Here is a 24687-nt window from a genome sequence, read left to right as displayed (position 1 = left end):
AGCCTTCCTAGCCGCCCCCAAAGGCACTCGGAGGCGGCCCGGCCACCCCGAAAGGCACTCGGAGCCTCGCCGGCCACCCCGAAAGGCACTCGGAGACTGCCCGGCTGCCCCCAAAGGCACTCGGAGCCTCACCGGATGCCCCGAAAGGCACTCGGAGCCTCCCCGGCGGCCCCGAAAGGCACTCGGAGCCTTCCTAGCCGCCCCAAAAGGCACTCGGAGCCTCCCCGGCCTCCCCGAAAGGCACTCGGAGCCTCCCCGGCCACCCCAAAAGGCACTCGGAGGCGACCCGGCCGCCCCGAAAGGCACTCGGAGCCTCACCGGCCACCCCGAAAGGCACTCGGAGCCTCCCCGGCCTCCCCGAAAGGCACTCGGAGCCGGCCCGCTCCCCCCGAAAGGCACTCGGAGCCGGCCCGGTCCCCCCGAAAGGCACTCGGAGCCTCCCCCGACACCCAGAAAGGCACTCGGAGCCTGCCCAGCCACCCCGAAAGGCACTCGGAGGCGGCCCGGCCGCCACGAAAGGCACTCGGAGCCTCTCCGACCGCCACGAAAGGCACTCGGAGCCTCCCCGGCCGCCCTGAAAGGCACTCGGAGGCGGTCTGGCCACCCCGAAAGACACTCGGAGCCTCGCCGGAGGCCCCCAAAGGCACTAGGAGCCTCCACGACCACCCCCAAAGGCACTCGGAGCCTCCCCGGCCGCCCCCAAAGGCACTCGGAGCCTCCCCGGCCACCCCCAAAGGCACTCGGAGCCTCCCCGGCTGCCCCCAAAGGCACTCGGAGCCTCCCCGGCCGCCCCGAAAGGCACTCGGAGGCGGCCCGGCCGCCTCCAAAGGCACTCGGAGCCTGACCGACCGCCCCGAAAGGCACTCGGAGCCTCGCCGGCTGCACCGAAAGGCACTGGGAGGCAGTCTGGCAACCCCGAAAGGCACTCGGAGCCTGCCCGGCCACCCACAAAGGCACTCGGAGTTCCCCGACCGCCCACAAAGGCACTCGGAGCCTCCACGACCACCCACAAAGGCACTCGGAGCCTCCCCGGCTGCCTCCAAAGGTACTCGGAGGCGGCCCGGCCACCCCGAAAGGCACTCGGAACCTTCCTAGCCGCCCCAAAAGGCACTCGGAGTCTCCCCGGCTGCCCACAAAGGCACTCGGAGCCTTGGCTGGCCACCCCGAAAGGCACTCGGAGCCTGCCCGGCCGCCCACAAAGGCACTCTGAGGCAGCCCCGACCGCCCCGAAAGGCACTCGGAGGCGGCCCGGACACCCCGAAAGGCACTCGGAGCCTGCCTGGCCACCCCGAAAGGCACTCGGAGCCTCCCCGGCCGCCCCGAAAGGCACTTGGAACCTCCACGGCCGCCCCGAAAGGCATTCGGAGCCTCCCCGGCTGCCCCAAAAGGCACTTGGAGCCTCCCCGGCCGCCCACAAAGGCACTCGGAGCCTTCGCCAGCCCCCCCGAAAGGCACTCGGAGATGGCCCGGCTACCCCGAAAGGCACTCGGAGGCGGCCCCGGCCGCCCCGAAAGGCACTCGGAGGAGGCCCGGCCGCCCCGAAAGGCACTCGGAGCCTCCCCGGCCGCCCCGAAAGGCACTAGGATGCGGCCCGGCCACCCCGAAAAGCACTCGGAGGCGGCCCGGCCTCCCCGAAAGGCACTCGGAGCCTCCCCGGCCGCCCCGAAAGGCACTCGGAGCCTCCCCGGCCGCCCCGAAAGGCACTCGGAGCCTTCCTGGCCGTCCCGAAAGCCACTCGGAGGCGGCCGCGGCCACCCCGAAAGGCACTTGGAGCCGGCCCGGTTGCCCCGAAAGGCACTCGGAGCCTCCCCGGCCGCCCCGAAAGGCACTGGTAGGCAGACCGGCCGCCCCGAAAGGCACTCGGAGCCTGCCCGGCTGCCCCGAAAGGCACTCGGAGGCTCCCCGGCTGCCCCGAAAGGCACTCAGAGCCTCCCCGGCCTCCCCGAAAGGCACTCGGAGCCAGCCCGGCCGCCCCGAAAGCCACTCGGAGGCGGCCCCGGCCGCCCCGAAAGGCACTGGGAGGCGGCCCGGCCACTCCGAAAGGCACTCGGAGGAGGCCCGGCCGCCCCAAAAGGCACTCGGAGCCTCCCCGGCCACCCCGAAAGGCACACGGAGCCTCCCCGGCCGCCCCGAAAGGCACTAGGATGCGGCCCGGCCACCCCGAAAAGCACTCGGAGGCGGCCCGGCCGCCCCGAAAGGCACTCGGAGCCTCCGCGGACGCCCCGAAAGGCACTCGGAGTCGGTCCGGCCACCCACAAAGGCACTTGGAGCCTCCCCGGCCGCCCCGAAAGGCACTCGGAGCCTCCCCGGTCGCTCATAAAGGCACTCGGAGGTGGCCCAGCCGCACCGAAAGGCACTCGGAGCCTCGCAGGCCGCTCAAAAAGGCATTCAGAGCCTCCCCGGTCGCCCCCAAAGGCACTCGGAGGCGGCCCGGCCGCCCACAAAGGCACTCGGAGGCGGCCCCGGCCGCCCCGAAAGGCACTCGGAGCCTCCCCGGCCACCCCAAAAGGCACTCGGAGCCTCCCCGGCCGCCCCGATGGCACTCAGAGGTGGGCCGGCCACCCCAAAAGGCACTCGGAGCCTCCCCGGCCGCCCCGAAAGGCACTAGGATGCGGCCCGGCCACCCCGAAAAGCACTCGGAGGCAGCCCGGCCTCCCCGAAAGGCACTCGGAGCTTCCCAGGCCGCCCCGAAAGGCACTCAGAGTCCCCGGCCGCCCCGAAAGGCACTCGGAGCCTTCCTAGCCGCCCCCAAAGGCACTCGGAGCCTCGCCGGCCACCCCGAAAGGCACTCGGAGCCTCGCCGGCCACCCCGAAAGGCACTCGGAGCCTGCCCGGCTGCCCCCAAAGGCACTCGGAGCCTCACCGGATGCCCCGAAAGGCACTCGGAGCCTCCCCGGCCGCCCCGAAAGGCACTCGGAGCCTTCCTAGCCGCCCCAAAAGGCACTCGGAGCCTCCCCGGCCTCCCCGAAAGGCACTCGGAGCCTCCCCGGCCACCCCGAAAGCCACTCGGAGGCGACCCGGCCGCCCCGAAAGGCACTCGGAGCCTCACCGGCCACCCCGAAAGGCACTCGGAGCCTCCCCGGCCTCCCCGAAAGGCACTCGGAGCCGGCCCGCTCCCCCCGAAAGGCACTCGGAGCCACCCCGATCCCCCCGAAAGGCACTCGGAGCCTCCCCCGACACCCCAAAAGGCACTCGGAGCCTCCCCGGCCACCCCGAAAGGCACTCGGAGCCTCCCCGGCCACCCCCAAAGGCACGAGGATGCGGCCCGGCCACCCCGAAAAGCACTCGGAGGCGGCCCGGCCGCCTCCAAAGGCACTCGGAGCCTCGCCGGCTGCACCGAAAGGCACTGGGAGGCGGTCTGGCAACCCCGAAAGGCACTCGGAGCCTGCCCGGCCGCCCACAAAGGCACTCGGAGCCTCCCCGGCCGCCTCCAAAGGTACTCGGAGGCGGCCCGGCCACCCCGAAAGGCACTCGGAACCTTCCTAGCCGCCCCAAAAGGCACTCGGAGTCTCCCCGGCTGCCCACAAAGGCACTCGGAGCCTTGGCCGGCCACCCCGAAAGGCACTCGGAGCCTCCCCTGCCACCCACAAAGGCACTCGGAGCCATCGCCGGCCCCCCTCAAAGGCACTCGGAGCCTCCCCGGCCGCCCCGAAAGCCACTCGGAGGCGGCCGCGGCCACCCCGAAAGGCACTTGGAGCCGGCCCGGTTGCCCCGAAAGGCACTCGGAGCCTCCCCGGCCGCCCCGAAAGGCACTGGTAGGCAGACCGGCCGCCCCGAAAGGCACTCGGAGCCTGCCCGGCTGCCCCGAAAGGCACTCGGAGCCTCCCCGGCTGCCCCGAAAGGCACTCAGAGCCTCCCCGGCCTCCCCGAAAGGCACTCGGAGCCAGCCCGGCCGCCCCGAAAGCCACTCGGAGGCGGCCCCGGCCGCCCCGAAAGGCACTGGGAGGCGGCCCGGCCACTCCGAAAGGCACTCGGAGGCGGCCCGGCCACTCCGAAAGGCACTTGGAGCCGGCCTGGCCGCCCCGAAAGGCACTAGGAGCGGGCCCAGCCGCACCAAAAGGCACTCGGAGGCGGCCCGGCCGCCCCGAAAGGCACTCGGAGCCTCCCCGACCTCCCACAAATGCACTCGGAGCCTCCCCGGCCGCCCCGAAAGGCACTCAGACGCGGCACGGCCGTCCCGAAAGGCAATTGGAGGCGGCCCGGCTGCCCCCAAAGGCACTCGGAGCCTCCCCGGCCGCCACGAAAGGCACTAGGATACGGCCCGGCCACCCCGAAAAGCACTCGGAGGCAGCCCGGTCTCCCCGAAAGGCACTCGGAGCCTCCGCAGCCGCCCCAAAAGGCACTCGGAGAGGGGCCGGCAACCCCCAAAGGCACTCAGAGCGTCCACGGCCCCCCGAAAGGCAATCGGAGCCTCCCCGGCCACCCCGAAAGGCACTCGGAGCCTCCCCGGCCGCCCCGATGGCACTCAGAGGTGTCCCGGCCACCCCAAAAGGCACTCGGAGCCTCCCCGGCCGCCCCGAAAGGCACTAGGATGCGGCCCGGCCACCCCGAAAAGCACTCAGAGGCGGCCCGGGCTCCCCGAAAGGCACTCGGAGCCTCCGCAGCCGCCCCGAAAGGCACTCGGAGTTCCCCGGCCGCCCCGAAAGGCACTCGGAGCCTTCCTAGCCGCCCCGAAAGGCACTCGGAGCCTGCCCGGCTGCCCCGAAAGGCACTCGGAGCCTCACCGGATGCCCCGAAAGGCACTCGGAGCCTCCCCGGCCTCCCCGAAAGGCACTCGCAGCCTTCACTGGCCCCCCCGAAAGGCACTCGGAGCTGGCCAGCCGCCCCCAAAGCACTCGGAGCCTCCCCTGCCACCCACAAAGGCACTCGGAGCCTTCGCCAGCCCCCCCGAAAGGCACTCGGAGATGGCCCGGTCCCCCCGAAAGGCACTCGGAGGAGGCCCGGCCGCCCCGAAAGGCACTCGGAGCCTCCCCGGCCACCCCGAAAGGCACTCGGAGCCTCCCCGGCTGCCCCGATGGCACTCAGAGGTGGCCCGGCCACCCCGAAAGGCACTCGGAGCCTCCCCGGCCGCCCTGAAAGGCACTAGGATGCGGCCGGGCCACCCCGAAAAGCACTCGGAGGCGGCCCGGCCTCCCCGAAAGGCACTCGGAGCCTCCCCAGCCGCCCCGAAAGGCACTCGGAGCCTCCCCGGACACCCCGAAAGGCACTCGGAGGAGGCCCGGCCACCACGAAAGGCACTCGGAGCCTCCCCGGCCACCACGAAAGGCACTCGGAGCCTCCCCGGCCGCCCCGATGGCACTCAGAGGTGGCCCGGCCACCCCAAAAGGCACTCGGAGCCTCCCCGGCCGCCCCGAAAGCCACTAGGATGCGGCCGGGCCACCCCGAAAGACACTTGGAGCCGGCCCGGTTGCCCCGAAAGGCACTCGGAGCCTCCCCAGCCACCCCGAAAGGCACTCGGAGCCTCCCCGGCCGCCCCGAAAGGCACTCGGAGCCTGCCCGGCTGCCCCGAAAGGCACTCGGAGCCTCCCCGGCCTCCCCGAAAGGCACTCGGAGCCTCCCCAGCCGCCCCGAAAGGCACTCGGAGCGGGCCCGGCCTCCCCGAAAGGCACTTGGAGTCTGCACGGACGCCCCAAAAGGCACTCGGAGCCTGCCCGGCCGCCCCGAAAGGCACTCGGAGCCTCGCCGGCTGCACCGAAAGGCACTGGGAGGCGGTCTGGCAACCCCGAAAGGCACTCGGAGCCTCCCCGGCCGCCCCGAAAGGCACTTGGAGCCTCCCCGGCCGCCCCGAAAGGCACTCGGAGCCTCCCCGGCCTCCCTGAAAGGCACTCGGAGCCGGCCCGCTCCCCCCGAAAGGCACTCGGAGCCGGCCCGGTCCCCCCGAAAGGCACTCGGAGCCTCCCCCGACACCCCGAAAGGCACTCGGAGCCTGCCCGGCCGCCACGAAAGGCACTAGGATACGGCCCGGCCACCCCGAAAAGCACTCGGAGGCAGCCCGGTCTCCCCGAAAGGCACTCGGAGCCTCCGCAGCCGCCCCAAAAGGCACTCGGAGAGGGGCCGGCAACCCCCAAAGGCACTCAGAGCATCCACGGCCCCCCGAAAGGCAATCGGAGCCTCCCCGGCCACCCCGAAAGGCACTCGGAGCCTCCCCGGCCGCCCCGATGGCACTCAGAGGTGTCCCGGCCACCCCAAAAGGCACTCGGAGCCTCCCCGGCCGCCCCGAAAGGCACTAGGATGCGGCCCGGCCACCCCGAAAAGCACTCAGAGGCGGCCCGGCCTCCCCGAAAGGCACTCGGAGCCTCCGCAGCCGCCCCGAAAGGCACTCGGAGTTCCCCGGCCGCCCCGAAAGGCACTCGGAGCCTTCCTAGCCGCCCCGAAAGGCACTCGGAGCCTGCCCGGCTGCCCCCAAAGGCACTCGGAGCCTCACCGGATGCCCCGAAAGGCACTCGGAGCCTCCCCGGCCGCCCCGAAAGGCACTCGGAGCCTCCCCGGCCTCCCTGAAAGGCACTCGGAGCCGGCCCGCTCCCCCTGAAAGGCACTCGGAGCCGGCCCGGTCCCCCCAAAAGGCACTCGGAGCCTCCCCCGACACCCCGAAAGGCACTCGGAGCCTGCCCAGCCACCCCGAAAGGCACTCGGAGGCGGCCCGGCCGCCACGAAAGGCACTCGGAGGCGGCCCGGCCGCCCCCAAAGGCACTCGGAGCCTATCCGACCGCCCCGAAAGGCACTCGGAGCCTCCCCGGACGCCCCAAAAGGCACTCGGAGGCGGTCTGGCCACCCCGAAAGAAACTCGGAGCCTCGCCGGAGGCCCCCAAAGGCACTCGGAGCCTCCACGGCCACCCCCAAAGGCACTCGGAGCCTCCCCGGCTGCCCCGAAAGGCACTCGGAGCCTAACCGGCCACCCCCAAAGGCACTCGGAGCCTCCCTGGCTGCCCCGAAAGGCACTCGGAGCCTCCCCGGCCGCCCCGAAAGGCACTCGGAGCCGGCCCGCTCCCCCCGAAAGGCACTCGGAGCCGGCCCGGTCCCCCCAAAAGGCACTCGGAGCCTCCCCCGACACCCCGAAAGGCACTCGGAGCCTGCCCAGCCACCCCGAAAGGCACTCGGAGGCGGCCCGGCCGCCACGAAAGGCACTCGGAGGCGGCCCGGCCGCCCCCAAAGGCACTCGGAGCCTCTCCGACCGCCCCGAAAGGCACTCGGAGCCTCCCCGGACGCCGCAAAAGGCACTCGGAGGCGGTCTGGCCACCCCGAAAGGCACTCGGAGCCTCGCCGGAGGCCCCCAAAGGCACTCGGAGCCTCCACGGCCACCCCCAAAGGCACTCGGAGCCTCGCCGGCCGCCCCAAAAGGCACTCGGAGCCTCCCCGGCCACCCCCAAAGGCACTCGGAGCCTCCCCGGCTGCCCCGAAAGGCACTCGGAGCCTCCCCGGCCGCCCCGAAAGGCACTCGGAGGCGGCCCGGCCGCCTCCAAAGGCACTCGGAGCCTGACCGACCGCCCCGAAAGGCACTCGGAGCCTCGCCGGCTGCACCGAAAGGCACTGGGAGGCGGTCTGGCAACCCCGAAAGGCACTCGGAGCCTGCCCGGCCGCCCACAAAGGCACTCGGAGTTCCCCGACCGCCCCGAAAGGCACTCGGAGCCTCCACGACCACCCACAAAGGCACTCGGAGCCTCCCCGGCTGCCTCCAAAGGTACTCGGAGGCGGCCCAGAAACCCCGAAAGGCACTCGGAACCTTCCTAGCCGCCCTCCCACAAAGGCACTCGGAGCCTCCCCGGCTGCCCACAAAGGCACTCGGAGCCTTGGCCGGCCACCCCGAAAGGCACTCGGAGCCTGCCCGGCCGCCCACAAAGGCACTCTGAGGCGGCCCCGACCGCCCCGAAAGGCACTCGGAGGCGGCCCGGCCTCCCCGAAAGGCACTCGGAGCCTGCCTGGCCACCCCGAAAGGCACTCGGAGCCTCCCCGGCCGCCCCGAAAGGCACTTGGAACCTCCACGGCCGCCCCGAAAGGCACTCGGAGCCTCCCCGGCTGCCCCAAAAGGCACTTGGAGCCTCCCCGGCCGCCCACAAAGGCACTCGGAGCCTTCGCCAGCCCCCCCGAAAGGCACTCGGAGATGGCCCGGCTACCCCGAAAGGCACTCGGAGGCGGCCCCGGCCGCCCCGAAAGGCACTCGGAGGAGGCCCGGCCGCCCCGAAAGGCACTCGGAGCCTCCCCGGCTGCCCACAAAGGCACTCGGAGCCTCCCCGGCCGCCCCGATGGCACTCAGAGGTGGCCCGGCCACCCCGAAAGGCACTCGGAGCCTCCCCGGCCGCCCCGAAAGGCACTCGGAGCCTCCCCGGCCGCCCCGAAAGGCACTCGGAGGCGGTCTGGCCACCCCGAAAGGCACTCGGAGCCTCCCCGGTCGCTCATAAAGGCACTCGGAGGTGGCACAGCCGCACCGAAAGGCACTCAGAGCCTCGCAGGCCGCTCAAAAAGGCATTCAGAGCCTCCCCGGCCGCCCCGAAAGGCACTCGGAGGAGGCCCGGCCGCCCCGAAAGGCACTCGGAGCCTCCCCGGCCACCCCGAAAGGCACTCGGAGCCTCCCCGGCCGCCCCGAAAGGTACTAGGATGCGGCCCGGCCACCCCGAAAACCACTCGGAGCCTGCCCGGCCTCCCCGAAAGGCACTCGGAGCCTCCCCAGCCGCCCCGAAAGGCACTCAGAGTTCCCCGGCCGCCCCGAAAGGCACTCGGAGCCTTCCTAGCCGCCCCCAAAGGCACTCGGAGGCGGCCCGGCCACCCCGAAAGGCACTCGGAGCCTCGCCGGCCACCCCGAAAGGCACTCGGAGACTGCCCGGCTGCCCCCAAAGGCACTCGGAGCCTCACCGGATGCCCCGAAAGGCACTCGGAGCCTCCCCGGCGGCCCCGAAAGGCACTCGGAGCCTTCCTAGCCGCCCCAAAAGGCACTCGGAGCCTCCCCGGCCTCCCCGAAAGGCACTCGGAGCCTCCCCGGCCACCCCAAAAGGCACTCGGAGGCGACCCGGCCGCCCCGAAAGGCACTCGGAGCCTCACCGGCCACCCCGAAAGGCACTCGGAGCCTCCCCGGCCTCCCCGAAAGGCACTCGGAGCCGGCCCGCTCCCCCCGAAAGGCACTCGGAGCCGGCCCGGTCCCCCCGAAAGGCACTCGGAGCCTCCCCCGACACCCAGAAAGGCACTCGGAGCCTGCCCAGCCACCCCGAAAGGCACTCGGAGGCGGCCCGGCCGCCACGAAAGGCACTCGGAGCCTCTCCGACCGCCACGAAAGGCACTCGGAGCCTCCCCGGCCGCCCTGAAAGGCACTCGGAGGCGGTCTGGCCACCCCGAAAGACACTCGGAGCCTCGCCGGAGGCCCCCAAAGGCACTAGGAGCCTCCACGACCACCCCCAAAGGCACTCGGAGCCTCCCCGGCCGCCCCCAAAGGCACTCGGAGCCTCCCCGGCCACCCCCAAAGGCACTCGGAGCCTCCCCGGCTGCCCCCAAAGGCACTCGGAGCCTCCCCGGCCGCCCCGAAAGGCACTCGGAGGCGGCCCGGCCGCCTCCAAAGGCACTCGGAGCCTGACCGACCGCCCCGAAAGGCACTCGGAGCCTCGCCGGCTGCACCGAAAGGCACTGGGAGGCAGTCTGGCAACCCCGAAAGGCACTCGGAGCCTGCCCGGCCGCCCACAAAGGCACTCGGAGTTCCCCGACCGCCCACAAAGGCACTCGGAGCCTCCACGACCACCCACAAAGGCACTCGGAGCCTCCCCGGCTGCCTCCAAAGGTACTCGGAGGCGGCCCGGCCACCCCGAAAGGCACTCGGAACCTTCCTAGCCGCCCCAAAAGGCACTCGGAGTCTCCCCGGCTGCCCACAAAGGCACTCGGAGCCTTGGCTGGCCACCCCGAAAGGCACTCGGAGCCTGCCCGGCCGCCCACAAAGGCACTCTGAGGCAGCCCCGACCGCCCCGAAAGGCACTCGGAGGCGGCCCGGACACCCCGAAAGGCACTCGGAGCCTGCCTGGCCACCCCGAAAGGCACTCGGAGCCTCCCCGGCCGCCCCGAAAGGCACTTGGAACCTCCACGGCCGCCCCGAAAGGCATTCGGAGCCTCCCCGGCTGCCCCAAAAGGCACTTGGAGCCTCCCCGGCCGCCCACAAAGGCACTCGGAGCCTTCGCCAGCCCCCCCGAAAGGCACTCGGAGATGGCCCGGCTACCCCGAAAGGCACTCGGAGGCGGCCCCGGCCGCCCCGAAAGGCACTCGGAGGAGGCCCGGCCGCCCCGAAAGGCACTCGGAGCCTCCCCGGCCGCCCCGAAAGGCACTAGGATGCGGCCCGGCCACCCCGAAAAGCACTCGGAGGCGGCCCGGCCTCCCCGAAAGGCACTCGGAGCCTCCCCGGCCGCCCCGAAAGGCACTCGGAGCCTCCCCGGCCGCCCCGAAAGGCACTCGGAGCCTTCCTGGCCGTCCCGAAAGCCACTCGGAGGCGGCCGCGGCCACCCCGAAAGGCACTTGGAGCCGGCCCGGTTGCCCCGAAAGGCACTCGGAGCCTCCCCGGCCGCCCCGAAAGGCACTGGTAGGCAGACCGGCCGCCCCGAAAGGCACTCGGAGCCTGCCCGGCTGCCCCGAAAGGCACTCGGAGGCTCCCCGGCTGCCCCGAAAGGCACTCAGAGCCTCCCCGGCCTCCCCGAAAGGCACTCGGAGCCAGCCCGGCCGCCCCGAAAGCCACTCGGAGGCGGCCCCGGCCGCCCCGAAAGGCACTGGGAGGCGGCCCGGCCACTCCGAAAGGCACTCGGAGGAGGCCCGGCCGCCCCAAAAGGCACTCGGAGCCTCCCCGGCCACCCCGAAAGGCACACGGAGCCTCCCCGGCCGCCCCGAAAGGCACTAGGATGCGGCCCGGCCACCCCGAAAAGCACTCGGAGGCGGCCCGGCCGCCCCGAAAGGCACTCGGAGCCTCCGCGGACGCCCCGAAAGGCACTCGGAGTCGGTCCGGCCACCCACAAAGGCACTTGGAGCCTCCCCGGCCGCCCCGAAAGGCACTCGGAGCCTCCCCGGTCGCTCATAAAGGCACTCGGAGGTGGCCCAGCCGCACCGAAAGGCACTCGGAGCCTCGCAGGCCGCTCAAAAAGGCATTCAGAGCCTCCCCGGTCGCCCCCAAAGGCACTCGGAGGCGGCCCGGCCGCCCACAAAGGCACTCGGAGGCGGCCCCGGCCGCCCCGAAAGGCACTCGGAGCCTCCCCGGCCACCCCAAAAGGCACTCGGAGCCTCCCCGGCCGCCCCGATGGCACTCAGAGGTGGGCCGGCCACCCCAAAAGGCACTCGGAGCCTCCCCGGCCGCCCCGAAAGGCACTAGGATGCGGCCCGGCCACCCCGAAAAGCACTCGGAGGCAGCCCGGCCTCCCCGAAAGGCACTCGGAGCTTCCCAGGCCGCCCCGAAAGGCACTCAGAGTCCCCGGCCGCCCCGAAAGGCACTCGGAGCCTTCCTAGCCGCCCCCAAAGGCACTCGGAGCCTCGCCGGCCACCCCGAAAGGCACTCGGAGCCTCGCCGGCCACCCCGAAAGGCACTCGGAGCCTGCCCGGCTGCCCCCAAAGGCACTCGGAGCCTCACCGGATGCCCCGAAAGGCACTCGGAGCCTCCCCGGCCGCCCCGAAAGGCACTCGGAGCCTTCCTAGCCGCCCCAAAAGGCACTCGGAGCCTCCCCGGCCTCCCCGAAAGGCACTCGGAGCCTCCCCGGCCACCCCGAAAGCCACTCGGAGGCGACCCGGCCGCCCCGAAAGGCACTCGGAGCCTCACCGGCCACCCCGAAAGGCACTCGGAGCCTCCCCGGCCTCCCCGAAAGGCACTCGGAGCCGGCCCGCTCCCCCCGAAAGGCACTCGGAGCCACCCCGATCCCCCCGAAAGGCACTCGGAGCCTCCCCCGACACCCCAAAAGGCACTCGGAGCCTCCCCGGCCACCCCGAAAGGCACTCGGAGCCTCCCCGGCCACCCCCAAAGGCACGAGGATGCGGCCCGGCCACCCCGAAAAGCACTCGGAGGCGGCCCGGCCGCCTCCAAAGGCACTCGGAGCCTCGCCGGCTGCACCGAAAGGCACTGGGAGGCGGTCTGGCAACCCCGAAAGGCACTCGGAGCCTGCCCGGCCGCCCACAAAGGCACTCGGAGCCTCCCCGGCCGCCTCCAAAGGTACTCGGAGGCGGCCCGGCCACCCCGAAAGGCACTCGGAACCTTCCTAGCCGCCCCAAAAGGCACTCGGAGTCTCCCCGGCTGCCCACAAAGGCACTCGGAGCCTTGGCCGGCCACCCCGAAAGGCACTCGGAGCCTCCCCTGCCACCCACAAAGGCACTCGGAGCCATCGCCGGCCCCCCTCAAAGGCACTCGGAGCCTCCCCGGCCGCCCCGAAAGCCACTCGGAGGCGGCCGCGGCCACCCCGAAAGGCACTTGGAGCCGGCCCGGTTGCCCCGAAAGGCACTCGGAGCCTCCCCGGCCGCCCCGAAAGGCACTGGTAGGCAGACCGGCCGCCCCGAAAGGCACTCGGAGCCTGCCCGGCTGCCCCGAAAGGCACTCGGAGCCTCCCCGGCTGCCCCGAAAGGCACTCAGAGCCTCCCCGGCCTCCCCGAAAGGCACTCGGAGCCAGCCCGGCCGCCCCGAAAGCCACTCGGAGGCGGCCCCGGCCGCCCCGAAAGGCACTGGGAGGCGGCCCGGCCACTCCGAAAGGCACTCGGAGGCGGCCCGGCCACTCCGAAAGGCACTTGGAGCCGGCCTGGCCGCCCCGAAAGGCACTAGGAGCGGGCCCAGCCGCACCAAAAGGCACTCGGAGGCGGCCCGGCCGCCCCGAAAGGCACTCGGAGCCTCCCCGACCTCCCACAAATGCACTCGGAGCCTCCCCGGCCGCCCCGAAAGGCACTCAGACGCGGCACGGCCGTCCCGAAAGGCAATTGGAGGCGGCCCGGCTGCCCCCAAAGGCACTCGGAGCCTCCCCGGCCGCCACGAAAGGCACTAGGATACGGCCCGGCCACCCCGAAAAGCACTCGGAGGCAGCCCGGTCTCCCCGAAAGGCACTCGGAGCCTCCGCAGCCGCCCCAAAAGGCACTCGGAGAGGGGCCGGCAACCCCCAAAGGCACTCAGAGCGTCCACGGCCCCCCGAAAGGCAATCGGAGCCTCCCCGGCCACCCCGAAAGGCACTCGGAGCCTCCCCGGCCGCCCCGATGGCACTCAGAGGTGTCCCGGCCACCCCAAAAGGCACTCGGAGCCTCCCCGGCCGCCCCGAAAGGCACTAGGATGCGGCCCGGCCACCCCGAAAAGCACTCAGAGGCGGCCCGGGCTCCCCGAAAGGCACTCGGAGCCTCCGCAGCCGCCCCGAAAGGCACTCGGAGTTCCCCGGCCGCCCCGAAAGGCACTCGGAGCCTTCCTAGCCGCCCCGAAAGGCACTCGGAGCCTGCCCGGCTGCCCCGAAAGGCACTCGGAGCCTCACCGGATGCCCCGAAAGGCACTCGGAGCCTCCCCGGCCTCCCCGAAAGGCACTCGCAGCCTTCACTGGCCCCCCCGAAAGGCACTCGGAGCTGGCCAGCCGCCCCCAAAGCACTCGGAGCCTCCCCTGCCACCCACAAAGGCACTCGGAGCCTTCGCCAGCCCCCCCGAAAGGCACTCGGAGATGGCCCGGTCCCCCCGAAAGGCACTCGGAGGAGGCCCGGCCGCCCCGAAAGGCACTCGGAGCCTCCCCGGCCACCCCGAAAGGCACTCGGAGCCTCCCCGGCTGCCCCGATGGCACTCAGAGGTGGCCCGGCCACCCCGAAAGGCACTCGGAGCCTCCCCGGCCGCCCTGAAAGGCACTAGGATGCGGCCGGGCCACCCCGAAAAGCACTCGGAGGCGGCCCGGCCTCCCCGAAAGGCACTCGGAGCCTCCCCAGCCGCCCCGAAAGGCACTCGGAGCCTCCCCGGACACCCCGAAAGGCACTCGGAGGAGGCCCGGCCACCACGAAAGGCACTCGGAGCCTCCCCGGCCACCACGAAAGGCACTCGGAGCCTCCCCGGCCGCCCCGATGGCACTCAGAGGTGGCCCGGCCACCCCAAAAGGCACTCGGAGCCTCCCCGGCCGCCCCGAAAGCCACTAGGATGCGGCCGGGCCACCCCGAAAGACACTTGGAGCCGGCCCGGTTGCCCCGAAAGGCACTCGGAGCCTCCCCAGCCACCCCGAAAGGCACTCGGAGCCTCCCCGGCCGCCCCGAAAGGCACTCGGAGCCTGCCCGGCTGCCCCGAAAGGCACTCGGAGCCTCCCCGGCCTCCCCGAAAGGCACTCGGAGCCTCCCCAGCCGCCCCGAAAGGCACTCGGAGCGGGCCCGGCCTCCCCGAAAGGCACTTGGAGTCTGCACGGACGCCCCAAAAGGCACTCGGAGCCTGCCCGGCCGCCCCGAAAGGCACTCGGAGCCTCGCCGGCTGCACCGAAAGGCACTGGGAGGCGGTCTGGCAACCCCGAAAGGCACTCGGAGCCTCCCCGGCCGCCCCGAAAGGCACTTGGAGCCTCCCCGGCCGCCCCGAAAGGCACTCGGAGCCTCCCCGGCCTCCCTGAAAGGCACTCGGAGCCGGCCCGCTCCCCCCGAAAGGCACTCGGAGCCGGCCCGGTCCCCCCGAAAGGCACTCGGAGCCTCCCCCGACACCCCGAAAGGCACTCGGAGCCTGCCCAGCCACCCCGAAAGGCACTCGGAGGCGGCCCGGCCGCCACGAAAGGCACTCGGAGGCGGCCCGGCCGCCCCCAAAGGCACTCGGAGCCTATCCGACCGCCCCGAAAGGCACTCGGAGCCTCCCCGGACGCCCCAAAAGGCACTCGGAGGCGGTCTGGTCACCCCGAAAGGCACTCGGAGCCTCGCCGGAGGCCCCCAAAGGCACTCGGAGCCTCCCCGGCCACCCCCAAAGGCACTCGGAGCCTCCCCGGCCGCCCCCAAAGGCACTCGGAGCCTAACCGGCCACCCCCAAAGGCACTCGGAGCCTCCCTGGCTGCCCCGAAAGGCACTCGGAGCCTCCCCGGCCGCCCCGAAAGGCACTCGGAGCCGGCCCGCTCCCCCCGAAAGGCACTCGGAGCCGGCCCGGTCCCCCCGAAAGGCACTCGGAGCCGGCCCGGTCCCCCCAAAAGGCACTCGGAGCCTCCCCCGACACCCCGAAAGGCACTCGGAGCCTCCCCGGCCGCCCCGATGGCACTCAGAGGTGGCCCGGCCACCCCAAAAGGCACTCGGAGCCTCCCCGGCTACCCCGAAAGGCACTCGGAGGCAGCCGGGCCACCCCGAAAAGCACTCGGAGGCGGCCCGGCCTCCCCGAAAGGCACTTGGAGCTGGCCCAGCCGCCCCGAAAGGCACTCGGAGCCTGCCCGGCTGCCCCCAAAGGCACTCGGAGCCTCACCGGATGCCCCGAAAGGCACTTGGAGCCTCCCCGGCCGCCCCGAAAGGCACTCGGAGCCTCCCCGGCCTCCCCGAAAGGCACTCGGAGCCTGCCCAGCCACCCCGAAAGGCACTCGGAGGCGGCCCGGCCGCCACGAAAGGCACTCGGAGGCGGTCCGGCCGCCACGAAAGGCACTCGGAGCCTCTCCGACCGCCCCGAAAGGCACTCGGAGCCTGCCCGGCCGCCCACAAAGGCACTCGGAGCCTGCCTGGCCACCCCGAAAGGCACTCGGAGCCTCGCCGGAGGCCCCCAAAGGCACTCGGAGCCTCCACGACCACCCCCAAAGGCACTCGGAGCCTCGCCGGCCGCCCCAAAAGGCACTCGGAGCCTCCCCGGCCACCCCCAAAGGCACTCGGAGCCTCCCCGGCTGCCCCGAAAGGCACTCGGAGCCTCCCCGGCTGCCCCGAAAGGCACTCGGAGGCGGCCCGGCCGCCTCCAAAGGCACTCGGAGCCTGACCGACCGCCCCGAAAGGCACTCGGAGCCTCCCCGGCTGCACCGAAAGGCACTGGGAGGCAGTCTGGCAACCCCGAAAGGCACTCGGAGCCTGCCCGGACGCCCCCAAAGGCACTCGGAGGCGGCACGGCCGCCCACAAAGGCAATCGGAGGCGGCTCGGCCACCCTGAAAGGCACTCGGAGCCTCCGCGGACGCCCCGAAAGGCACTCGGAGTCGGTCCGGCCACCCACAAAGGCACTCAGAGCCTCCCCGGCCTCCCCGAAAGGCACTCGGAGCCTCCCCGGTCGCTCATAAAGGCACTCGGAGGTGGCCCAGCCGCACCGAAAGGCACTCGGAGCCTCGCAGGCCGCTCAAAAAGGCATTCAGAGCCTCCCCGGTCGCCCCGAAAGGCACTCGGAGCCTGCCCGGCCGCCCTGAAAGGCACTCGGAGGCGGCCCCGGCCTCCCCGAAAGGCACTCGGAGGAGGCCCGGCCGCCCCGAAAGGCACTCAAAGCCTCCCCGGCCACCCCAAAAGGCACTCGGAGCCTGCCCGGCCACCCCGATGGCACTCAGAGGTGGCCCGGCCACCCCAAAAGGCACTCGGAGCCTCCCCAGCCGCCCCGAAAGGCACTAGGATGCGGCCCGGCCGCCCCGAAAAGCACTCGGAGCTGGCCCGCTCCCCCCGAAAGGCACTCGGAGCCTCCCCCGACACTCCGAAAAGCACTCGGAGCCTGCCCAGCCACCCCCAAAGGCACTCGGAGCCTCCCCGGCCTCCCCGAAAGGCACTCGGAGCCTCCACGGCCACCCCCAAAGGCACTCGGAGCCTCCCCGGCCGCCCCCAAAGGCACTCGGAGCCTCCCCGGCCACCCCCAAAGGCACTCGGAGCCTCCCCGGCTGCCCCGAAAGGCACTCGGAGCCTCCCCGGCCGCCCCGAAAGGCACTCGGAGGCGGTCCGGCCGCCTCCAAAGGCACTCGGAGCCTGACCGACCGCCCCGAAAGGCACTCGGAGCCTCCCCGGCTGCACCGAAAGGCACTGGGAGGCGGTCTGGCAACCCCGAAAGGCACTCAGAGTTCCCCGGCCACCCACAAAGGCACTCGGAGTTCCCCGACCGCCCCGAAAGGCACTCGGAGCCTCCACGACCACCCACAAAGGCACTCGGAGCCTCCCCGGCTGCCCACAAAGGCACTCGGAGCCTTGGACGGCCACCCACAAAGGCACTCGGAGCCTGCCCGGCCGCCCACAAAGGCACTCTGAGGCGGACCCGGCCGCCCCGAAAGGCACTCGGAGGCGGCCCGGAAACCCCGAAAGGCACTCGGAACCTTCCTAGCCGCCCCGAAAGGCACTCGGAGCCTCCCCGGCTGCCCACAAAGGCACTCGGAGCCTTGGCCGGCCACCCCGAAAGGCACTCGGAGCCTGCCCGGCCGCCCCGAAAGGCACTGGTAGGCAGACCGGCCGCCCCGAAAGGCACTCGGAGCCTGCCCGGCTGCCCCGAAAGGCACTCGGAGGCTCCCCGGCCGCCCCGAAAGGCACTAGGATGCGGCCCGGCCTCCCCGAAAGGCATTCGGAGCCTCCGCGGACGCCCCGAAAGGCACTCAGAGTTCCCCGGCCGCCCCGAAAGGCACTTGGAGCCTCCCAGGCCGCCCCAAAAGGCACTCGGAGCCTCCCCGGCCGCCTCGAAAGGCACTCGCAGCCTTCGCCGGCCCCCCCGAAAGGCACTCGGAGCTGGCCAGCCGCCCCCAAAGGCACTCGGAGCCTCCCCTGCCGCCCACAAAGGCACTCAGAGCCTTCGCCGGCCCCCCCCAAAGGCACTCGGAGCTGGCCAGCCGCCCCCAAAGGCACTCGGAGCCTCCCCTGCCGCCCACAAAGGCACTCGGAGCATTCGCCGGCCCCCCCCAAAGGCACTCGGAGCCTCCCCGGCCGCCCCGAAAGCCACTCGGAGGCGGCCGCGGCCACCCCGAAAGGCACTGGTAGGCAGACCGGCCGCCCCGAAAGGCACTCGGAGCCTGCCCGGCTGCCCCGAAAGGCACTCGGAGGCTCCCCGGCTGCCCCGAAAGGCACTAGGATGCGGCCCGGCCTCCCCGAACGGCATTCGGAGCCTCCGCGGACGCCCCGAAAGGCACTCAGAGTTCCCCGGCCGCCCCGAAAGGCACTTGGAGCCTCCCAGGCCGCCCCAAAAGGCACTCGGAGCCTCCCCGGCCGCCTCGAAAGGCACTCGCAGCCTTCGCCGGCCCCCCCGAAAGGCACTCGGAGCTGGCCAGCCGCCCCCAAAGGCACTCGGAGCCTCCCCTGCCGCCCACAAAGGCACTCGGAGCATTCGCCGGCCCCCCCCAAAGGCACTCGGAGCCTCCCCGGCCGCCCCGAAAGCCACTCGGAGGCGGCCGCGGCCACCCCGAAAGGCACTGGTAGGCAGACCGGCCGCCCCGAAAGGCACTCGGAGCCTGCCCGGCTGCCCCGAAAGGCACTCGGAGCCTCCCCGACCTCCCCGAAAGGCACTCGGAGCCAGCCCGGCCGCCCCGAAAGCCACTCGGAGGCGGCCCCGGCCGCCCCGAAAGGCACTGGGAGGCGGCCCGGCCACTCCGAAAGGCACTCGGAGGCGGCCCGGCCTCCCCGAAAGGCACTCGGAGGAGGCCCGGCCACCCCGAAAGGCACTCGGAGCCTGCCTGGCCGCCCACAAAGGCACTCTGAGGCGGCCCCGACCGCCCCGAAAGGCACTCGGAGGCGGCCCGGCCACCCCGAAAGGCACTCGGAGCCTGCCCGGCCGCCACGAAAGGCACTCGGAGCCTCTCCGACCGCCCCGAAAGGCACTCGGAGCCTCCCCGGACGCCCCCAAAGGCACTCGGAGGCGGTCTGGCCACCCCGAAAGGCACTCGGAGCCTCGCCGGAGGCCCCCAAAGGCACTCGGAGCCTCCACGACCACCCCCAAAGGCACTCGGAGCCTCGCCGGCCGCCCCAAAAGGCACTCGGAGCCTCCCCGGCCACCCCCAAAGGCACTCGGAGCCTCCCCGGCTGCCCCGAAAGGCACTCGGAGCCTCCCCGGCTGCCCCGAAAGGCACTCGGAGGCGGCCCGGCCGCCTCCAAAGGCACTCGGAGCCTGACCGACCGCCCCGAAAGGCACTCGGAGCCTCCCCGGCTGCACCGAAAGGCACTGGGAGGCAGTCTGGCAACCCCGAAAGGCACTCGGAGCCTGCCCGGCCGCCCACAAAGGCACTTGGAGTTCCCCGGCCACCCACAAAGGCACTCGGAGCCTCCATGACCACCCACAAAGGCACTCGGAGCCTCCCCGGCTGCCCACAAAGGCACTCTGAGGCGGCCCCGACCGCCCTGAAAGGCACTCGGAGGCGCCCCGGCCACCCCGAAAGGCACTCGGAGCCTCCCCGGCCGCCCCGAAAGGCACTCGGAGCCTCCCCGGCTGCCCCAAAAGGCACTTGGAGCCTCCCCGGCTGCCCCAAAAGGCACTTGGAGCCTCCCCGGCCGCCCACAAAGGCACTCGGAGCCTTCGCCGGCCCCCCCGAAAGGCACTTGGAGATGGCCCGGCTACCCCGAAAGGCACTCGGAGGCGGCCCCGGCCGCCCCGAAAGGCACTCGGAGGAGGCCCGGCCGCCCCGAAAGGCACTCGGAGCCTCCCCGGCCACCCCGAAAGGCACTCGGAGCCTCCCCGGCCGCCCCGATGGCACTCAGAGGTGGCCCGGCCACCCCAAAAGGCACTCGGAGCCTCCCCGGCCGCCCCGAAAGGCACTAGGATGCGGCCCGGCCACCCCGAAAAGCACTCGGAGGCGGCCCGGCCTCCCCGAAAGGCACTAAGAGCCTCCCCAGCCGCCCCGAAAGGCACTCGGAGCCTCCCCGGCCATCCCGAAAGGCACTCGGAGCCTGCCCGGCTGCCCCGAAAGGCACTCGGAGCCTCCCCGGCCGCCCCGAAAGGCACTAGGATGCGGCCGGGACACCCCGAAAAGCACTCGGAGGCGGCCCGGCCTCCCCGAAAGGCACTCAGAGTCCCCGGCCGCCCCGAAAGGCACTCGGAGCCTTCCTAGCCGCCCCGAAAGGCACTCAGAGCATCCCCGGCCTCCCCGAAAGGCACTCGGAGCCTCCCCGGCTGCACCGAAAGGCACTCGGAGCCTCCCCGGACGCCCCAAAAGGCACTCGGAGAGGGGCCGGCAACCCCCAAAGGCACTCAGAGCGTCCACGGCCCCCCGAAAGGCACTCGGAGCCTCCCCGGCCGCCCCCAAGGGCACTCGGAACCTCCCCGGCCTCCCCGAAAGGCACTCGGAGCCTCCCCAGCCTCCCCGAAAGGCACTCGGAGCCTCCCCGGATGCCCTGATAGGCACTCGGAACCTCCAAGGCCGCCACGAAAGGCACTCGGAGCCTCCCCAGTCGCACCGAAAGGCACTCGGAGCCTGCCCGGACGCCCCCAAAGGCACTCGGAGCCTCCCCAGCCTCCCCGAAAGGCACTCAGAGCCTCCCCGGATGCCCTGATAGGCACTCGGAACCTCCCAGGCCACCACGAAAGGCACTCGGAGCCTCCCCAGCCACACCGAAAGGCACTCGGAGGCGGCCCGGCCGCCCACAAAGGCACTCGGAGGCGGCTCGGCCACCCTGAAAGGCACTCGGAGCCTCCGCGGACGCCCCGAAAGGCACTCGGAGTCGGTCCGGCCACCCACAAAGGCACTCAGAGCCTCCCCGGCCTCCCCGAAAGGCACTCGGAGCCTCCCCGGTCGCTCATAAAGGCACTCGGAGGTGGCCCAGCCGCACCGAAAGGCACTCGGAGCCTCGCAGGCCGCTCAAAAAGGCATTCAGAGCCTACCCGGTCGCCCCGAAAGGCACTCGGAGGCGGCCCCGGCCGCCCTGAAAGGCACTCGGAGGCGGCCCCGGCCGCCCCGAAAGGCACTCGGAGCCTCCCCGGCCACCCCAAAAGGCACTCGGAGCCTGCCCGGCCGCCCCGATGGCACTCAGAGGTGGCCCGGCCACCCCAAAAGGCACTCGGAGCCTCCCCGGCCGCCCCGAAAGGCACTAGGATGCGGCCCGGCCACCCCGAAAAGCACTCGGAGCCGGCCCGCTCCCCCCGAAAGGCACTCGGAGCCTCCCCCGACACCCCGAAAGGCACTCGGAGCCTGCCCAGCCACCCCGAAAGGCACTCGGAGCCTGCCCAGCCACCCCGAAAGGCACTCAGAGGCGGCCCGGCCGCCCCGAAAGGCACTCGGAGGCGGCCCGGCCACCCCCAAAGGCACTCGGAGCCTCTCCGACCGCCCCGAAAGGCACTCGGAGCCTCCCCGGCCGCCCCGAAAGGCACTCGGAGGCGGCCCGGCCGCCTCCAAAGGCACTCGGAGCCTGACCGACCGCCCCGAAAGGCACTCGGAGCCTCGCCGGCTGCACCGAAAGGCACTGGGAGGCGGTCTGGCAACCCCGAAAGGCACTCGGAGCCTGCCCGGCCGCCCACAAAGGCACTCGGAGTTCCCCGACCGCCCCGAAAGGCACTCGGAGCCTCCACGACCACCCACAAAGGCACTCGGAGCCTCCCCGGCCGCCTCCAAAGGTACTCGGAGGCAGCCCGGAAACCCCGAAAGGCACTCGGAACCTTCCTAGCCGCCCCGAAAGGCACTCGGAGCCTCCCCGGCTGCCCACAAAAGCACTCGGAGCCTTGGCCGGCCACCCCGAAACGCATTCGGAGCCTGCCCGGCCGCCCCCAAAGGCACTCGGAGGCGGCCCCGGCCGCCCCGAAAGGCACTCGGAGGAGGCCCGGCCGCCCAAAAAGGGACTCGGAGCCTCCCCGGCCACCCCGAAAGGCACTCGGAGCCTCCCCGGCCGCCCCGAAAGGCACTAGGATGCGGACCGGCCTCACCGAAAGGCATTCGGAGCCTCCGCGGACGCCCCGAAAGGCACTCAGAGTTCCCCGGCCGCCCCGAAAGGCACTCGGAGCCTTCCTAGCCGCCCCAAAAGGCACTCGGAGCCTCCCCGGCCGCCTCGAAAGGCACTCGCAGCCTTCGCCGGCCCCCCCGAAAGGCACTCGGAGCTGGCCAGCCGCCCCCAAAGGCACTCGGAGCCTCCCCTGCCGCCCACAAAGGCACTCAGAGCCTTCGCCGGCCCCCCCCAAAGGCACTCGGAGCCTCCCCGGCCGCCCCGAAAGCCACTCGGAGGCGGCCGTGGCCACCCCGAAAGGCACTGGTAGGCAGACCGGCCGCCCCGAAAGGCACTCGGAGCCTCCACGGCCTCCCCGAAAGGCACTCGGAGCCTCCCCGGCCTCCCCGAAAGGCACTCGGAGCCAGCCCGGCCGCCCCGAAAGCCACTCGGAGGCGGCCCCGGCCGCCCCGAAAGGCACTGGGAGGCGGCCCGGCCACTCCGAAAGGCACTCGGAGGCGGCCCGGCCGCCCCGAAAGGCACTTGGAGCCGGCCTGGCCGCCCCGAAAGGCACTAGGAGCGGGCCCGGCCACCCCAAAAGGCACTCGGAGGTGGCCCGGCCGCCCCGAAAGGCACTCGGAGCCTCCCCGACCTCCCACAAATGCACTCGGAGCCTCCCCGGCCACCCCCAAAGGCACTCAGACGCGGCACGGCCGTCCCGAAAGGCAATTGGAGGCGGCCCGGCTGCCCCCAAAGGCACTCGGAGATTCCCCAGCTGCCCCGAAAGGCACTCGGAGCCTCCCCGGCCGCCCCGAAAGGCACTAGGATGCGGCCGGGCCACCCCGAAAAGCACTCGGAGCCAGCCCGGCTGCCCCGAAAGGCACTCAGAGTTCCCCGGCCGCCCCGAAAGGCACTCGGAGCCTTCCTAGCCGCCCCAAAAGGCACTCGGAGCCTCCCCGGACTCCCCGAAAGGCACTCGGAGCCTCCCCGGCTGCACCAAAAGGCACTCGGAGCCTCCCCGGACACCCCAAAAGGCACTCGGAGAGGGGCCGGCAACCCCCAAAGGCACTCAGAGCGTCCACGGCCCCCCGAAAGGCACTCGGAGCCTTCCTAGCCGCCCCCAAGGGCACTCGGAACCTCCCCGGCCGCCCCAAAAGGCACTCGGAGCCTCCCCAGCCTCCCCGAAAGGCACTCAGAGCCTCCCCGGATGCCCTGATAGGCACTCGGAACCTCCCAGGCCACCACGAAAGGCACTCGGAGCCTCCCCAGTCGCACCGAAAGGCACTCGAGCCTGCCCGGACGCCCCCAAAGGCACTCGGAGGCGGCCCGGCCGCCCACAAAGGCAATCTGAGGCGGCTCGGCCACCCTGAAAGGCACTCGGAGCCTCCGCGGACGCCCACAAAGGCAATCGGAGTCGGTCCGGCCACCCACAAAGGCACTCAGAGCCTCCCCGGCCTCCCCGAAAGGCACTCGGAGCCTCCCCGGTCGCTCATAAAGGCACTCGGAGGTGGCCCAGCCACACCGAAAGGCACTCGGAGCCTCCCAGGCCACTCAAAAAAGCATTCAGAGCCTCCCCGGTCGCCCCGAAAGGCACTCGGAGGCGGCCCGGCCGCCCTGAAAGGCACTCGGAGGCGGCCCCGGACGCCCCGAAAGGCACTCGGAGGAGGCCCGGCCGCCCCGAAAGGCACTCGGAGCCTCCCCGGCCACCACGAAAGGCACTCGAAGCCTGCCCGGCCGCCCCGATGGCACTCAGAGGTGGCCCGGCCACCCCAAAAGGCACTCGGAGCCTCCCCGGCCGCCCCGAAAGGCACTAGGATGCGGCCCGGCCACCCCGAAAAGCACTCGGAGCCGGCCCGCTCCCCCCGAAAGGCACTCAGAGCCTCCCCCGACACCCCGAAAGGCACTCGGAGCCTACCCAGCCACCCCGAAAGGCACTCGGAGCCTCGCGGGCCACCCCGAAAGGCACTCGGAGGAGGCCCGGCCGCCCCGAAAGGCACTCGGAGCCTCCCCGGCCACCACGAAAGGCACTCTGAGGCGGTCCGGCCGCCACGAAAGGCACTCGGAGCCTCTCCGACCGCCCCGAAAGGCACTCGGAGCCTCCCTGGCCACCCCGAAAGGCACTGGGAGGCGGTCTGGCAACCCCGAAAGGCACTCGATGCCTCGCCGGAGGCTCCCAAAGGCACTCGGAGCCTCCACGGCCTCCCCGAAAGGCACTCGGAGCCTCGCCGGCCGCCCCCAAAGGCACTCGGAGCCTCCCCGGCCACCCCCAAAGGCACTCGGAGCCTCGCCGGCTGCCCCAAAAGGCACTCGGAGCCTCCCCGGCCACCCCCAAAGGCACTCGGAGCCTCCCCGGCTGCCCCGAAAGGCACTCGGAGCCTCCCCGGCCGCCCCAAAAGGCACTCGGAGGCGGCCCGGCCGCCTCCAAAGGCACTCGGAGCCTGACCGACCGCCCCGAAAGGCACTCGGAGCCTCGCCGGCTGCACCGAAAGCCACTGGGAGGCGGTCTGGCAACCCCGAAAGGCACTCGGAGCCTGCCCAGCCACCCCGAAAGGCACTCGGAGCCTACCCAGCCACCCCGAAAGGCACTCGGAGCCTCGCCGGCCACCCCGAAAGGCACTCGGAGGAGGCCCGGCCGCCCCGAAAGGCACTCGGAGCCTCCCCGGCCACCACGAAAGGCACTCTGAGGCGGTCCGGCCGCCACGAAAGGCACTCGGAGCCTCTCCGACCGCCCCGAAAGGCACTCGGAGCCTCCCCCGACACCCCGAAAGGCACTGGGAGGCGGTCTGGCAACCCCGAAAGGCACTCGGAGCCTCGCCGGAGGCTCCCAAAGGCACTCGGAGCCTCCACGGCCTCCCCGAAAGGCACTCGGAGCCTCGCCGGCCGCCCCCAAAGGCACTCGGAGCCTCCCCGGCCACCCCCAAAGGCACTCGGAGCCTCGCCGGCTGCCCCAAAAGGCACTCGGAGCCTCCCCGGCCACCCCCAAAGGCACTCGGAGTCTCCCCGGCTGCCCCGAAAGGCACTCGGAG

The sequence above is a fragment of the Struthio camelus genome, chromosome 24 (assembly GCF_040807025.1).
Source record: "Struthio camelus isolate bStrCam1 chromosome 24, bStrCam1.hap1, whole genome shotgun sequence".
NCBI lineage: Eukaryota > Metazoa > Chordata > Aves > Struthioniformes > Struthionidae > Struthio > Struthio camelus.
Note: the sequence above shows the minus strand (reverse complement) of the source record.